Genomic DNA, 19,083 nt, shown 5'->3' on the forward strand with positions numbered 1-19,083 from the left:
GTCTTGGGGTCCCTATCGACTTTTATATTCGTTAGTTGATAAAACAATTCATAGGCGTATTTCCAAATTGGAGAAACTAATTTACAAAGCCACCACATATGTAGAAAGGAACCGTCTTGATCACCGCATCTCCAACAATTAGGGGCTACATGAGGGTACATTTTATTTAATTTTTTGGGGGTTAAATACCATCTATATAATAATTTATATTGATTTTCTACTAAGTTTAAACAATGAACTACCTTGTTTATTTGGTAGGCAGCTGTATTCCATTCTTTTAGAGATATTTTTAAATTTAAATCATTTTCCCAGGATTTTAAACTTGTAGGTGTAGAAATTTTATTGCTTAATCTCATTAATTCATTACATTTAGTCACAAGTTTATTTAATTTTTTATGGGAAAAGATAACCTCAAGAAGATTATTCAGAGGGCTAGTAGACAGTAAGTGTTTTCTCAGAAAACTTTTAATACGTAGATATTGGAACATATCTTTATTAGAGAGTTGTATCCTTTCAACCAAGTCTGAAAATAGACAGATCTCATTATTTGTCATTATATCAGAGAAGGTTGAGGTATTTAGAATTGAACGTCGATCTAATGTAAAGTCCTCAATAATGTAATGTAAAGTTTTTATGTGTACTGTTTTTATGACTTTATTATGTAAACCTATTCTTTTTTTTATTATATTCCATTCTAATAAAGTTTGAGTTAAAGTCATAGATTTTAAATTTATTAGCTCGATGCTAGATTTTAGATTGTTCGTCCATAGTAAATATTCTAGGTCATTTTTAGAAATAGCATCAGATTCGATCATATACCAAGGTTCTTCTTTATTTTGTTCTATTTGTAAGTAGCTTACATGGGCAATTATATTGGCTTGATATATCCAATGTACCGTATTTGCTCGATTATAAGACGAGGTTTTTTTCAGAGCAAATGCTCTGAAAAATACCCCTCGTCTTCTAATCGGGGTCGTCTTCTAATCAGACCTCAAATAGAGGTCTGATTATGAGACTAAGATCCAGATCCCCCGCACCGCTGCAGGGGACCTGGATCCTCCTGTCTCCCCCCCCCCCACACACACACACTTACCGGTGCTTCCTGCTGTATTGCCGGGGCAGCGGGTTGACGTCTACGCGATCCGCGTAGACAACGTCCGCTGCAGCCGGAAGGAGGTGTGGCTAGCAGCGGGGGTTGTCTGCGTCCGTCGCGGATACCTTCCCCGACTGTCAGAAATCAGAGTTCCCCGCACAGGTGCCGGAACTCTGATCTCTGACAGCCGGGAAAGGTATCCGCGACGGACGCAGACAACCCCCCGCTGCCAACTCCACCTCCTTCCGGCTGCAGCGGAAGGAGACGTCAACCCGCTGCCCCAGCAATACAGCAGGAATTTGGAAGCACCGGTAAGTGTGTGTGCGTGTGTGTGTTAAATGGGGGACATAGGGCATTTCTGGAATGCCTTATACCCCTATATGCCACTCTGGCACTTAGGGGGTTAAAAGGCATATTATGGGGCAGAGTGGCATATAGGGAGTTATAAGGCATTTCAGGAAGCAGAGTGGCGTTAAGGGGGCATTTAATAGAGCACTCTGCCTCCTGAAATGCCTTATAGAGTGCTCTATACAATGCCTTTTAACTCCCTTAATGCCACTGCCTCCTGGAATGCCTTATACCTCCCTATATGCCACTCTGCCCCATAATATGCATTTTAACCCCCTAAATGCCAGAATGGGATATAGGGGTATAAGGCATTTCTGGAGGCAGAGTGGCACATAGGGGGTCAAAAGGCATACCATGGGGCACAGTGGCATATAGAGGGTTAAAAGGCATATCATGGGCCACAGTGCCATATTGGTGTGGCAAGCCTGGGGGCAGATGTGCGTAACTGGGGGACAGGTTGGAAAATACAAGGAAATAAAAACAAAAAAAATATTTTTCTCAATCATAGCTTTTATTTAAAAAAATAGTTTACATGAATTAACATTTACTGGTAAAACTTTTTTCCTTTAGGGTCGTCTTATATTCAGGCTTTTTCTTTTTTTCCTAAGTTAATATTCAGATTTTGGGGGGTCGTCTTATAATCAGGGTCGTCTTATAATCGAGCAAATACGGTATGTTGGGGTAATTTAATCCACCTTGCTTGGTTTTCTTAGAGAGAATCGATTTAGCTATTCTTGGTCTCTTCCCTCTCCAAATATATGTATCAAATAATGATTGAATTAGAGAATTTTTTGGCTTGTTTAACTAGATTTTTATCTACTAAACCATTATTAGGAATTTTTTTATCTAGAATCGGATCCATTATACAATTAAAATCACCCGCTATTAATAAACAGCCTTTTTGAATCTTTTCAGCTCTATCTATAATTTTTTGAAAGAGCAGAATGGGGTTTTTATTTGGGAGATATACATTAATTAACGTATATATAGCATGTTCTATTTTGCAAACAAGGATAATAAAGCGGCCCTCAGGGTCTAAATCCTGACCTAGAATATTTATTTGTAAATTTTCCGCAAAAACAATGGCTACACCCCTCTTTTTTTTTCCGTTAAAGAGGCCTGGATTATTAATGGGAATTTCTTACCCCCCCATGATTGTTTCTCTGGCTTTTTCCAATGGGTCTCTTGAAGGAAGGCCACTTGAATATTATTTTTTATTAATGTGTCATAAAGTAGGCCTCTTTTTCGCGTTGAATTTAGCCCTTGGGCATTGAGAGACATAACTCTTATAGCCATTTATTAACTAATCCTCTCCTCGTTCCCCTTCCCAATTTTAGAATTTTATATAAGCAAGACAATACGCCTGGTATAGACTCCCTATCGCGAAAAAGGGAGTGTTGTACCAGACAAAAAACAAAAAATTTGGAGCAAAAGCTCCATCTAAGTTCTTTCCTAACCATTGTATTTGGAAAGAAACTAAGGTGCTCTGCGTTTAAAGCGCAGTAGGCGGAATTTTATACGGTAGGAGCCTCTACTTTTGATTGTAAATATCCCTAACTCAACGTGTGGACCGGAGGGGAAAAAAAAAAAAAAAGTGTCTAGTGTACCCCCCTAAATTATTTAAACTAGAAATTTGTACTATTTCTCATATAATTTTAGCGTGTATATCTCTGCACTACTTTAAACAAATCAGAATCTAGTGAATAATTAATTTGAGAGAAAAATTCCGTACTATTATAATGTGAATATATAATAAAATATAATAAATGTGCCCCTACAGTGATTTTAAATTTAGTGTCACTTAATTCCAGCCCTTTTGACTGGATATTTAATATTCTCTATTTCAAATATATATATAAAAAAAAAAAAAAAAAAAAAAAAAGTGTCTAGTGTACCCCCCTAAAATATTTAAACTAAAAATTCGTACTATTTCTCATATAGTTTTAGCGTACATATCTCTGCACTACTTTAAAAAAAACAGAATCTAGTGAATAATTTATTTAAGATAAAAATTCCGTACAGTTTTTCATATGGATATAATATATGTGACCCTAAAGTGTTTTAACCCTATTAACTGGATATTTAGTATTCTCCAATTCAAGTGTATATTTGGATCAGTGTAACCCTAAAGAGATTTATTTAAAGTAATAATAAATGTATTAGTTTGTGTGGGAAAAAAAAATATATATATATATATATAAAATAAATAAATAAATAAATAAATTCTATTTGATATTTTTCAGCTTTAGCCATTCCTTCACTTCGTCCGGAGACGAAAATTGTTCTATTCATCCCCTTAATTGCGATTCATTATACACATATGTTCAATATAGTTATAGCAATTATATCCCTTCAGTTGTAATAACCTTAATTTACAGCTTTAATTACTTCCACTTGAGTATACCTCAGTTTGTATATAGCAATAACTAATGTATCACCTATAATATGGCACTTATATTAAAAAAATATATTAATGAATCAAAAAAAAAAAAAAAAAAAAATATTTATATAAAAAATAAATAAATAAATAAATAAATAAATAAATAGATTCTATTTGATATTTTTCAGCTTTAGCCATTCCTTCACTTCGTCCGGAGACGAAAATTGTTCTATTGAATTGTCAAAAAAAATGGCAATTTTTGCTAATGGGCGCCAACTGAATCTAATTTTGTTTCGCCATAATATAGTCGTGACAGTGGAGTATAGTTTTCTCTTCATTCTTGTATTGTATGAAATGTCTAGTAATGGGATTACACCCTTAAATTTGCCTTCGTATATACTCTTCTGTTTACTAGCTTTATAAATTTGTTGTTTAAAATAGTAGGAGTGAAAGCAGACCAGTATATCTCTCGGGGCTTCCCTAGAGATTGATTTAGGTCTAGGGATCCTGAAGCAAATGTCAATAATTTCCTCGAAATTTTTAAAGTTTACCCCCAGATATTGGAAGTATTCTTTCATTATTAAGGAGAGATCTTCCGGGTGTTCTGTTTCTTTAATATTCCTGAAACGGAGATTCTTTTTGTTGATTTTATCTTCTAGGTTGCCAATCTTGAATTCCATTGATTCCATTTGGTTTGTAGCAAAATGTTTGTATTCAAGTAATGTATTGACTTGCATTTGAAGATCTTTAAGTTTATTTTCCATTTCTTTCATTCTAGTAACTACTGTGTTCATTTCTTTTTTGAAGTCACTTAGGTTATTAGACATTTCTTTTTTTAATTCAGTCACCACGTCTTGTAAGCTCAAAGTTAATAATTCTGGTGTAATTGATTCTTGAGATTTTACACGATCAGGGTCGGGGGAGAAATGTTCATCTGTAAGATCAGAGGATGATTTATCTATTGCTTCTTTTGAGCTTTGAGGCGAAAAAAAAGACAGTCTCTTGTCCAATTTTGTATCCTGTTTGCCACGTTTCGGATGGAGTTTAGGGTCTTGCTTTCTTGAGGCCATTTTAATTCCCAATAGTAACTTCCTTAAATGGTATCAGGTAAGTTTATATTTAAGAACAAGACATCAATTAGTGTTTTAGGGAATATACGTATTACCATTGAGTTTACACATCAGTGTAACAAGCAATTTAGCTTCAGAAAACCTCTTCAAGCACTCTTTAAACTCAGACCCTTCCCTTCTCTTCCTTTACCATTACTCTGTATTAAAGTATATAAGATGAAAAATATCCATTTAAAAAAAAAAAAAAAAAAAAAAAAAGTTTCTACTTGCCGGAGAGCAAATTTAGTCCTTCAAGCTTCGCGAGCTATGTTTATACGTAGTTGGTCTCGGCACTGTGATCTCCGTTGCTCTGTATTTTTCAGTTGCTCCGGTCCCCACAATTGTAGGCGGGCAGCGTCAAGTCCGCAAGGTCAGCGAAACCCGCGAAACCCGCGAGGCCAGCGTTTACCCGCCATCATATCCCAGGGTCCGACCGCTCGTAGGATCCGCCTCCGAGAGCGTCAGCACGTCATCGCGTCAACCTCCCCCTCAATCATGTATTTGCATATATTTTTGTCAATGAATACGGTAGTAGACCTTATAAACTCAGGCGATTCCTTAAACGGGAGGACAGCCCTGAGGCACAAATTCTTTTTATAACCGCAACCCCCCCCCCGTTAAAGGAGCCGTCAGGTCACCCTATAAGTCGGAAATCTGTTTCATATGTCGGATGAGACATTTGCACTTTCTGCATCTCTCTCCTGCAATGAATGGGTTAATTTAGCTTTTCACCACCTTATGGAAAATAAACATTTATCACATTTAAGTTTGCCCCATTTTAACAGTTCCTGATGTTAAGACCCAAACCTTAATCAGTCGTCGGTCACATCTTAGATTCAGGTGCCATACGCCTATCCCATGCATGTTTAAATTCGCTCACTGTGTCATCCCCTACCACCTCTGCCGGGAGACTGTTCCACTTATCTACCTCCCTCTCAGTAAACTAAATCTTCCTTACATGCCATCCAAACCTCTGACCCTCTAGTGTTAGATTATGATCTCTGGTTCTAACATTTCTCCTCCTTTAAAATAAACTTCCCTCCCGTACTTCATGTATTTAAACATTTCTATCCCATCCCCCTCTCCCTCTTCTCTCACCATTGGATTCAAATGAAAAAAAAACAACTTTTTCATACCAGGTCTAAATGGGTAAAACCTGTCAAAACCAATAAAAAAGGCAGTTTTATTAAAATTTTCTTAAAATATGAAAAGATATAGAAATATAGAATTCCCGAAATTCCATGGGCTCCTCGGATAATTTTTCCCAAGCCTCCTAATATGTGTTCATCGCGGCGACTCGGTGACATAACGCAGCATTTGCCCGTTTGGCACGGATGAACGAGCCCATTGAGTAAAGAAGATTTCTCCGAGGATACGAAAAGCCGGATTAGATATTTTCTGCATAACAGACCACAAAATGGTCCTGCTTCGGAATCGCCCATCAGCGTAATTAATCCGCCCGCTCCTTGGACCCTTGCTTATTAGCCTGGACCATCATTCCCCCCCCCCCCCGAGAGTGCTAAATACACGGGAGATCTCATACGTGTGGTCTGACATGTAAATGCATTGTGAGAACAAACAAATGTATAAAACATTCCGGAATCTTCATTATCATTACCGGTCACATTTCAGCTTTGGTAGGTGGTATGAGCGTTATTTTGGATCGGAGTCCGGTTTTAACGTCATCGGTGCCACTAAACTCAACGCGCTCAAGAAGACCACCCCACGGCACAAGGTCAGGCTTAAATTAAATTAAGGGAAAAAGTAAAAAAAAACTTTAGTCATTCCCGAAATTGTTTAATTAGTGAATACTTTTCCCGAGCCAGGCAATAATATTTTTTTCTATTCATTTATTGATCCCTTTAGGTATTTGCAGAGGTTATGTGTATTGCGTTATTTTATTTATTTATATTATTTTATTTTTTTGTATTCTGATTTATATTTATTATTGAATATTTTTTTATCCAAAATTAAGCCTCCGAACTGTCTCTCTTTAGGACCAAAATCCCTCTGTCTCCTTTTTCCTCCCCTGATGCCCCCTCTTTTCTAAGAGCTCAGAAGGTTTGTTGGGTATGAAGGTATCACAGTGTTCCACAGCCCTTAAAGTCGCTTTCTACTTTAATCTGCATTCTTTTATATTTTTTGAAAAAATAATAAGCTACGATCTTTTAGGAGAAGCTGCAGCTCCCTGCCTCCTGATGCTCTGATGATTCTCATCGGTGATTGGTTGCTTGAAGCCAATAGAAAATTAGCTTGAACCGAACACATACCCCGGATGTAAATGAACTGGGGTGGGCATCTGAATACGGTGCGATTCTGCAGTATCCCCTTATGTAGTTTCCATACATTTATAGGGGACAACCACCTACTAAATGCAATAATGCGCATGTGACGGCTACGAGTGTCCATTTTCGCTATTCATGTGCCAGGCTGGTCTTGAATGCCTGTAGTACACAAAGGGTTAATTATTATCTGTAATTGGTATGTTGTCGGACTCAGGAAAATTAATTTGCTGCTTTTGCTTGTTAATGGGGGTTGGAAACTGATGTGAGCGCTGGCTACTTGCAACACTTCCAGGCTACCGAGAGCATGACGGTAAGAGAAAGAGACAGCTCAGGTGCTTAACCATGCGTGGTATGAAATCCAATTCATTTCGCACACACAAGTTCTCTGTGATAATGCAGCAGAACAAGAAGCTTGAGAGTTATCGCTATATTATACGTCTACATTATACGCCTATATTATACGTCTATATTATACGTCTACATTATACGTCTACATTATACGCCTATATTATACGTCTATATTATACGTCTACATTATACGTCTACATTATACGCCTATATTATACGTCTACATTATACGCCTACATTATACGTCTATATTATACGTCTACATTATACGCCTACATTATACGTCTACATTATACGTCTACATTATACGTCTACATTATACGCCTATATTATACGCCTATATTATACGTCTATATTATACGTCTACATTATACGTCTATATTATACGCCTATATTATACGCCTATATTATACGTCTACATTATACGCCTATATTATACGTCTACATTATACGCCTATATTATACGTCTATATTATACGTCTACATTATACGCCTATATTATACGTCTACATTATACGTCTACATTATACGTCTACATTATACGCCTACATTATACGTCTATATTATACGTCTACATTATACGTCTACATTATACGTCTACATTATACGTCTATATTATACGCCTATATTATACGCCTATATTATACGTCTACATTATACGCCTATATTATACGTCTACATTATACGCCTATATTATACGTCTATATTATACGTCTGTATTATACGTCTGTATTATACGTCTATATTATACCTCTATATTATACATCTGTATTATACGTTATCTTCTCTATTTCCATAGGGATTTAGGGTCAAACGCGGATAATTATTCTCAAAACCTTTTAGGAATGCATGGGGTTAATCCGTATACGAGTGACGCGTTCTAACGCCCTGTCAACAATTCGGTGTTAATTTTATCTACGATGGGTTCACACGTGTGATTTCTCACTCCGGCGAATGATTATTAAAGTCTCTATGATAAATTCCGGGGGATTCATTTTATTTTTGAACGTTCTCTGACAGTCGCCCCATTAATTAAAAAGCCAGGGCGGGCTGCGGACCCTGATGGCGGTACCGGTATTTAAATCTCTTAAAGCAGGAAGATGGCAGCTATAGACCATGGCTGGGGTTCTAGAACAAAAGGTTAAAGGTCACCACCACAAGGCATTGCCTAAACTAAGCTCCCTGCTGAAATCTAGAACTGAAATGGAAAGTAAGTTTGGGACCAACAACACATTGGAACCAATAACCTCAGATGTTTGCTTTGCCCTGAAGGAGCACCCTCAGTGAGCTTCGGCTGGTATTCCTCTACGCACGTGGGCAAGGAGTCCACATCTGGAATCATCTTTACACTTGGGGTGAGCGCCAAGAGATCCCATGAAGGGTGAAAATGCCTCAGAAAACGTTTCAGAAGAACTCAACTGAGGACTGACAAGTACTCGGCAACCTCCCCTGCTGAGCATTCCCGCCGAGGAGCGTCTCAAGTTATTTTTGCATGGCATTTCCCCCTTTGGGGTCTGGCGGGGTCCACCTGAAGCGTAAATGTGAGTCTAGATGTGTCACTTGTGCCACTGATGAGGCCTGTAGAAGCTGAAAAATGTTTCTCATTAGGCTAAGATCAAGTGAGTGGCGGTGAAAGAGTGACAGAGAAAGCTTGGCCCTCCGTCCTTAGGGCCAGTATTGTATTACGAGGCCTGAGGTTTTTGATAGGGTCCCCTGGTTTGGTTCCGCAGGGGCTCTCGGCACATGTGTGGAGTGCGGGACCCACCCTTTGTTTTTTAACTTTTTCTCTTCATTCACCTCTTAAATCGACCACCTGGCAGTGGAGGGATATTTTTCGGTGGGGGCCAGTATTTTTTTTGGGGGGGGGTTGAGTACGTATGATTTAGGAATCACTGGATGTGGGCTCACACTGAAAACACCGCAGTGGAACCAGGTCCTCGAACACTTGAGTTTGGTACGAGGAACGGGCTGCCGCTTCTCACCGAAGACTCTTGTGGTTCTCCTCTACGGAGAAGACTCTAGAAGATCCTGCCCTCCTTAGGCCTTGGTCTGGGAAGGAAGAAAGGAGAGGGCCACATATCACCTCGTGGAAGTGTGGCCCCAGAAGAAAAATGTATTTCTCTAATTAGATCTATTCAATATCAAAAAATGGATAAAATAAATATTAACAACAATGTAAAAATGATTTAACCTTCCCAACTTACATTCAGAAACAATCAGATTATACATTTGTGATCAAGAAATTTAGTTATGATTTTTAGAAATGAATTGTCTGATTAAATAATTCAATTTCTCACTAAATTCTCTCTTGTTCCTCCCGTATTCTGGGATCATCTTAAAGAAAATGTTGCGTAATCCTCAAATATATACATTTCTGGAAAACCTTTAACTTTTTCATTTTTTACTTTTGATCTTCTGAATTTTTCAGTATTTATGCGCCCGTTTTGTTTAATTGTAAATTATTATTATTTATTATTTTTAAGTATAGCGCCATCACATTCCACAGCGCTGTACAATGGGATAAAAGTATATGCCTAGTAAATACAAGATTGCTTGCATTTATTTAGCATATTTTGTAGCAGGTGACAGCTGAGATTTGGGATTTTACTTACACCCTCTGATCTAGATTTTGAACATATGTCTAACACATAAATGCAAATTGGATCGTTTTCGAGCCAGGTATCAGAAGAACAAAGAGAATCGGTAATCTGTTTGTACGGAGAATATTAAGAGACCGACGCATTCAACCGAGTTAGTAGCGCAGTAAACCTGCAAGGCGTTGGTAACAGAATATATTCAGCATTTCCCCCAAAATTTCCAAAAACACCTATCTGCTGCATAAATATTGGGGATTCCGTCACACTTTATGGTCATGTATGGCTTCGCCTGCCCCTACGTCAAAGTACCCCAAGTTTTGCAAGTGGGGATTTATTTATGCAGATTTATTAACCTCTCGATGACCTATTACGACCCCGGTATTTGTGAGCTACAAAAAGTCATAACATTTGGTGAGGCATTTGGCTGGATAGGAGGGTTTGTAGTCTATGATGTCATATCAGTCTGGGTCATACGTACCATTGTTTTGAATGGCACTTGAGAGGTTAGGACCTCTGCTCCCAGGATAAACATAAAAGGCTCGCTTTCTATCACATATATGTTACTTATTTTAGTCTGTAAACCCCACAATATTGTTTTCTTTCGCTGTATATACTGTACGCACATCACATTTAAATCGGATTAATGGCAAAACTATTAAACTGGATTGCTAGGTCCTCTTACATTAAAGGTGAGCTATCCAAATGCCATCCTGCTAAAGAGAGTGAGGTTTAGGGGGTCCCATAAATCACTCTTACAATGAAAGCTATTCTTAAGGGAGTGGGGAGTGGGCTTTATTCCACAGGAGGCAGAAGTTAATGGGTTACTATTATTGCGCAATATGTTCCAGCTGTAAGACATTTAAATGCACTTTAGCATGAATTTAAAGGGACGCTCCGGCCCTCATCCTCACCTATTCTCATTTAATACAGGGAGGGTATTAAACATGCATGGTATAGGCATACGGCTCCCGGGTCTAAGAGGAGACCAACGACTGATTAAGGTTTGAGTCTTTACAGCAAAAGAAACGGGTGACTAGACGGGCCGAATGGGGCCGACCTTTTCCATACATGTCAACAATCAGAGTGCTGCCCTGCAGTATGGAGGATGTATAACTGGCTAATTGGCTCCCGTCATTGAGTCTATACATCCCCCCCTATACTGTAGGGCAGCACCATTGGTCAACAACGTGAAAGAAATGTGTCCTGGAAAACATGGCAGATGTGGTCTAGAGGGTCAGGGCCTTAGATGAGAGCGCGGTAGATAAGAGGAACAGCCTCCCAGCAGAAGTGAACTGGAACAGGCACAAATGTTCCTTTAAAATAATAGTGAGAAGAACGGCTTAAAAGCACGCTGGGAATTATTCTGTTTTTAACAAAATATCCACCCAAAAACAGAGACCACATCGTTCCTCCTCTGATGAAGAGTTGTCGCCTGTGACAGATCCTGGTAAACCGTACACGGGTCAAACCCAAGGTCGTTATTCCATGAAATGAATCTCATCGCTTTGGAGGTAATATATTAGCCCCTTCTGATGAGACCTCCGTTCATTATAAAGGTTTCCAAACGTAACGCTTAATATCCGTGTAACGTTTTACAAGCCCGCTTTATGCTTCCCATATTGATTCCTTTCCTGGGACCCCCCAGGGGTCTCTCCTTCCATTTAATATTTTTTGTACTAGTGCGTAAATAATTAAGATAAACCATAATTTTGGGTGCAATTGCTACTTCAGTAGTTTTTGCGAATTCACAAATTAGCTGTCAAACCATACATTGAATTTCAAGCCAGAAAATACAAAAAGCTCCATCAAAGATTTTATTTTTTGGGGGAAATTCATGAAAGCTTTAGAAGTTCAGTCAAAGGGACAAAGGGGTTAATCCATGTGATTTACAGATTTGTTTAGTAAGGTACTCCATTCCAAAATGTTAGAGAAAATACTTAAATAAGTGTTTAAAATACGTAAATGTAATTTTACCGCATTAATTACAAGGAACGTATTCACTGATACATTTTTTCAGTAACTTGTAGAGTAACTTATAATTAACTCTTTTTTAAGTGACATTGAATAACTTATAAGTAACATATACACCGATACCTTTTTATAGAGTAACTTATAAGTAACATATACAGTAGAGTAACTTATAGGGTATGGAGTAACTTATAAGTAATGTATACACTAATACTTTTTTAGCGTCATTGATGGAATAATTTATAAGTAATGTATACACTGATACTTTTTTAGATTACTGTTAATTTATGGAGTAATTTATAAGTAATGCATACACTGATACTTTTTTTGATTTGAATTGGTAAGATTGATGGGCTGAGAGATCCTCCGCAATTAGTTCCTTTGATATAATGACAGACTAAACAGAAGAAGCGTGTAATGTATAGAATGAGTGACTTCTGGGTCACATTCTCCTGGGTTGATGTAATCCTTTTAGAAACACCTGCTACATCTCAGTGGTATCAAAGGAAAGCAGTACATCTCCTGACCACCAGGTGGCACTGCACTCAGTTCAAAGCCCAAGTGCTTTTTGAGTGCTAAACATCTCTAAATATTAACCTCTTGATTGCCACAGGAGCCAAAAAAAGATATTATCTTTAATTTATACGGCGCCGAATAATAAGAATTCAAGGGGTCTGACAAAACTAGAACTCAAAGGCTAAAACGACCCGAGACAGGTAAAGAGGACCTGCCTGCAAGCTTACAATCTAGAGAATATTGGGTGTTTTAGTTGTTTAAATGCAACGTGGCATTTTTCTCTAAGTTTGGTGACTTATAGGGAACTTATCATGCACAGATGACCGATATTCATTTTTTAACTAATTTTTAGGATGCTGTTGGTGCATAGGTGCATGAATGCTAAAAATCTACTGCCGGACTGCCAGCAGCGCACCTGAGTAATTTACATTTTTATGGTGACAGCCCCGAGGTGGATAAAAAAAAAAAAGAATCTTTTGAGCAAAATATATTTTATTTAGCTGAATGTACAGGTTGATTTATTAAAAATACAGCCAAGCTCGTTTCAAAATTCAACTGGTAATACTAGATGGTTCATTCAGGGAAAAATTACATTAAGAAAAAAAATTAAAGACAATTTGCATAATTTCCAATGTTTTTCCCCCCAGATTCTCTATTTACACACTTTGGGTCAGGGCTGTCACACACCAGTGTTCTAGGCGCATGGGAATTACTAGAACACGTCTGATCATTACTGTCTATAAGGACTATATTGGACAGTACCCCATTGCATAAATATCCCATTATATAGGAAACTGAAGCAACTATTTAGTGTCCCCAAGTATGAATCAAGTGCATGGATCAATTTTATAAAATTGTTATGTTTCTTTTTAAATAAACAAGTTACATTCACTAACTCTGGAGTTTTGCATATATATATATATATATATATATATATATATATATATATATTTAGTAGTAGAAGTATTATTAAACACTTATCTACAGACACCAGACAAGCCAGAAGGCTTGTTTTTCCCTCAGAAATCTCATGGTGCTGCCACAACCACAAGGGATTCTGGGTAGGCGCATGCAAATAAGGTCAACAATTATCACCTTTGCCTCTATATATAATTATTAACCTTATTTGCATGCGCCTACCCAGAATCCCTGGTTGTGGCAGCACCATGAGATTTCTGAGGGAAAAACCAGCCTTCTGGCTTGTCTGGTGTCTATAGATGAGTGTTTAATAATGCTTCTACTACCCCCTTAAAATTTAAATGGAAGGGTCTCCATCACCTTTACCCACCATAACTTATGTAATGGTATATATATATATATACCTTAAGGTTAAGGTTGGTTGCTATTGGCCGAACCCTATGGGGATGGGCTCCGATTGGCTAACGCACGCGGAAGAGGGTTCGGCATCCCGATAACTTTTTGCCGTCGGCTATTTTTACATACAAATTATTTCGATTTATTTAGCAATCTCATTTCTAGATGACAAGCAATTGAAACTACAGGATGAAGCGCAAATTATATTTTCGTTTACAGTTCGGATTCGCACTTAAATGATGGATCTGATGTTAATTAAATGCAGACGACGTTCCATCACGCGTTTTACATGGCAGCCGGCTAATTAAAAATGTTTTTACTTTACAAAGTATTTTTTTTTTTCTGAAATGAAGTATAAAAGTTGATGTTTGATATCCGCCCGCCATGCGCTAATCGCACGGACCGCTCCTAATATCCTTTATTTCACTTAATAAGGATACACCATCTTTAAGACATTGAAAGCAGATGTCCCCGCATTACTTCACCGCCGATGTATGTAATAGAAATGACACACTAATTAATTTAAAGCGGTATAAATGTACTGATTATTTATCATAGCCGACAAAAAAAATTATAAAAACATTCAATTACAATCAGCGGTAATACGTTATTTATTGATTCTGCATCGTGAACACGTTAATACGGCGCTTTTAATTTCACACGAGAGTGGGTCGCTTTTATATCGATACGCAGACTTTGGAAGACAACAATTTCGTTATTACAATAATAATAATAAAAAAAAAGAAAAATTCTAGGGTATAAGCCAGCACCCCCCCCCAAAAAAAATCACAATAAGCCACGGGGGGGAGGGGTGACGCGTCATAGGGAAAAAAATTGTGATTCTGTTAATTTATAAATAATTTTGCAGCCAAATTTAACAGAAACAGAGTCCGGCCCTTTGAGGCCAACAGCCGTCTGATGCCGTAGGTGCGGCCGGTAGCTGAATATGCGTTACAGCTTTAGATTCACGCAGCTGGGCCGATCAGTTGAGCGCGTGGCACATTTGCCCGGCGCGCCATTTGGTCAATCAGGGCCTGAACGGAATACCGAATGTCTTCGAAAAAATCGTTAATATAAAAAGCAGGGGTTTTTTTCATAAAAATATTCTGTGCATGTTTATAAGACAGGTAATGGGCAGATATTATGATACGTTATTAACTGGATTAGGACTTAAACCTCTTTATGACCAGGGATTTGAGTTTAACAAGCTGGAAAAATAAGACCGGCACTTTATGGTTTACTGGGATTTTTTTTTACACTTTTAAAGTTCATACTGGGGGTAAAGGGATCTCGAAACCTAGAATTTTTGATGATTAAAAAAAATTCCGTGACTGAAGTGGTTTAAATTGTAGCCATAAACAGTATTGTGGTATGAGTGGTTTACACATGGAATTGCCGTCCGGCAGTAGCGGTAAGGAAGAATAGAGAAGAACTAAATTAAGCTTTCTGAATGAGTTGATTTTGTCAGCCATGGAGTTTAACCCAAGCGGATATAGCTGGAGTAAAATAAATACCTCGGTGGATACTGGAGTAATGGTAGGTAACGGAAGTAACGCTCTGTAAGTATAACACAGGACTCGTCAGTCTTGATTATGGCAAAGCTTGGCCGACATAACTCAACAAGTTCCAGTCCATCGGAACCCTGCAACTCTTCGTAGAACACGGAACCTTAATGTGATGTGTTGGGTTCTTGATAGTCCTTATGCGGTTCAATTAGGTTCATCTGAAGGTCTTGATGAGAAGACCTCTGTGGTCTACTTAGTAGAGCCCTAGTCTATAGAAAACATAGGTTTAAGGGACAGAGGCTTGTCGGAGTGCTTGGTGAATACACTACTCACAGAGTAACTCCCAACTGAAGTGATGCCCCGCTCCTGAGACCCGGAGGATTCGGTTGTCGACCCGGAGAGAGGTTGATGGTCCGTCTCTGGCCCTTTAAGGCTGCGGCGCCCAATCTGCGGCTGGACCTGGGAATCCCAGGTGCCTAACGTGGCATTCGGACTGATTGAGGAGGAGAAGGTAGCGAGCGAGGACTCCACGAATACGAATCACGCTATACATCTCCTAGGACGAGATATTCAGTAACAGAAATAGTGCGCTTACACCCAGAGCGCTTACTAACGAGAGAGATCTTCTCGCCCGCTGCGTACAAATCTAGATCTATACGGGGAGAGAGATTTAGAGAAAATAATTCCTTTCCCTTCACAATATTATTTCTAGAAATCAAGGGCTGTTGGGTTACAACTCCTATCACTCAAAGCCAGCAGCATGATGAAACTGCCACCTATACGGAAATAATGTCGAGCACAAAATGTGTACAAACCATAGAAAGGGGATAAGAAAATCAATAAAATCAATTAAACTAATCCTTATTGTCATAAAAATAAGATGAAATATCTGTATTTTAGGCTTACTGGTATTTAGTTACCTTTAGTTTTCCTTCGGAACCCAATAACAACGGAGTCTATTCACTAAGGGGCGAGTTTTTAGGAGGCTTGCGTTGCAGCTCCTATACATCATGAAGGTCCATCTTTAATAAGCATCTGCTGCAGAAAGAGCTTGGCTGTCCCTGTATAATGTATAGTTAAATCGGTGAGTTTTCCAAAAACCCATTAAATTATACATTATTCAGGGCAAGAGGAATGCCCATTTATAAAGCATAGCGATCACTGCATCTTATACTTTACATTTATTTCTTAAATTTAAATTAGCTTTTTTCTTTTAAAGGCTAAACAATAAAAAACATATATATATATATATATATATATATATATACACATAAATATATAAATAAAAAAAATATATAAAATATATATATATATATGTGTACCGGTGTATGTATATATTTATATATATATATATATATATATATATATATATATATATATATAAAATAAAAAATAGATAAAAATAAAATAAAATAGGTTTTATGTAAATAAAAATGACACCGTTGTAGGTTTTTATTTTCACGTTCTGACTGAAGAGGGTTCTTACAGGTGTGACATTTCTCCGTCAAAATTCTTCCATAGTGATAAATTCATGTTTTTATTTCGCTTTCACACTAGTTTCTTTTTTTTTCTGGCATTTTAATCATTTTATACATATCTGCAGATGCTAATTGTTTTGGAGCTTTGCTACTCGTGAAAACACAACACTCTCTGACATCCCCACAACATCCAACTGGAAACGAGTAACTCTCAACTATCCTATAATATCTAAGTATTAAACAATATACAATTTTTTAGTGAATTAAATTATTTTTCTAAATTGTACACTTACGTATTATATGTTTTATCATGCGTGCTCACTTGGAAAATGGAGAAAACTCTGTATTTTGAGATAAAAGCTTTATCAGTAAATTAATATATATATATATATATAGCTCAATATACTAGTTTAAATGATGGAATATTTCTGGATTTCCCCCCCGCCCCCAAAGTTTTGTAAAATAATAAAAAAAAATGGTAATAAATAAATTAAAATTAAAATATATATATTTCATGGCATTTTTTATTCATCAAAAGCTGACAAGTTGAGTCACACCTGTGTTATGAATTAATTTATCCCGTAGAAAATATCCGCCCTGATGTTTTATTCTCTTGGCGCTGAGCAGACGGTTTTGTTCTGGTGATATTATTCTAGAAAAGTATTAATATCAAAACAGGAGCTTGATGAAGTTGTACTGCGTGCGACTTCATACTTCTCTGACTCCTGTCCGGTTTTCTAAAAGATCCTTGAGAATGTTCACACTTTGAATGTCGCTGTTTCTCCAAGGATTGTCACCTCTCAAGGGTATATATATATATATATATATATTTTTTTTTTTCCTCCCCGATATCCAGAATTGTTATATTTCTCGACGCAATTTCGCTAGTCATGGAAGACTTAGTTGTCCTTGGTGATCTGAGCGCGTTTAAAATGTATCGAGCGAATGTAAGAACTTAAGGGGGAATTTGATCTGAATTTATAGACGCGGCAAATAATTGAATGGCTTGGCTGTTGGTCAGCTGGGACGCGCACCCGGACGGAGGGCCGTGCTATTCTTCACATGCTGATTGCAGAAGGATAAATTTAGATGGATCCATTGTTTGTTGAATAGCTGAAACATTCTAATCACCATTTACTGCTTGCCGGGCGTTGCAGATACAAGCGGTGGGTGTTGTACTCATATTAAGCTTGGAATTGATTTTTTTTGGAAACAATAGTCAGTATTTTGCCGCCGACCTGTGAAATAGATTTTGGACATTCGGCACGTACTAACGTGAATATTACATATATTATATATATATTATATATACCGTATTATATATTATATTGATATTATATTATAATATATTATATATTATATATATATATATATATATAAAAACATATACATATATATTTAAGTAAATATCTATCTATATATATATATATATATATATATATATATATACATGCACATATGTTTGTCTATCAGCGCTACAGAATTTGATGGCGCTATATAAAACAATAAATAATAATATTGCCATGGGTTTCCTGCCTAAGAACCTTGTAAATGAGCTGACTCTGACACTCTTGAAATATTAACCCTTTAATAGCTCATCATGAAGATTGAATGTGGCGACTCACCGAATAGGCTCTAATAGCGGTCCTCGTGGACAGCTTCACTTGTCATTATTTAAATTACACTGAATTGAATCACCTGCATTCAAGCAAGGATATCAACCATCACATACTGGTAGCAAAAACACCAGTTGGGAGCCTTTTATATGATCACAGCGGGGTAGAATAGGAAGGGGTCAGATCCAGGCTGTGTGACCCCGAGAATCTGCCCCTTTACCCTGGGATTGGGGCAAAAGCCCTGAAACTCAGGTTCAAACCTGGAGAGTTGCCAGGTGTGGGCATTTGCCTCTGATTTTCATTCATGTTATTCCTACAAAGCTCTTTAAAATAATAAAAAGGTTTTATTTGTAGCGTGTAGGGATGTGTAAGCGGTATTTGTACCAAGACTCTCCTTATTGGAAATTAACATGAAATAAATATGAGATATTTGTGTGACATCATTGTCAGATTGTGATGATGCTGTTATTAGTATGGGGTCACCAGTCAATACAATACGACCTTTATTCTATTTTCTATTATTATA

This window comes from Sceloporus occidentalis, unplaced genomic scaffold, assembly GCF_023333645.1.
Source record: "Sceloporus occidentalis isolate IW3139 unplaced genomic scaffold, rSceOcc1.0.p SCAF_125, whole genome shotgun sequence".
NCBI lineage: Eukaryota > Metazoa > Chordata > Lepidosauria > Squamata > Phrynosomatidae > Sceloporus > Sceloporus occidentalis.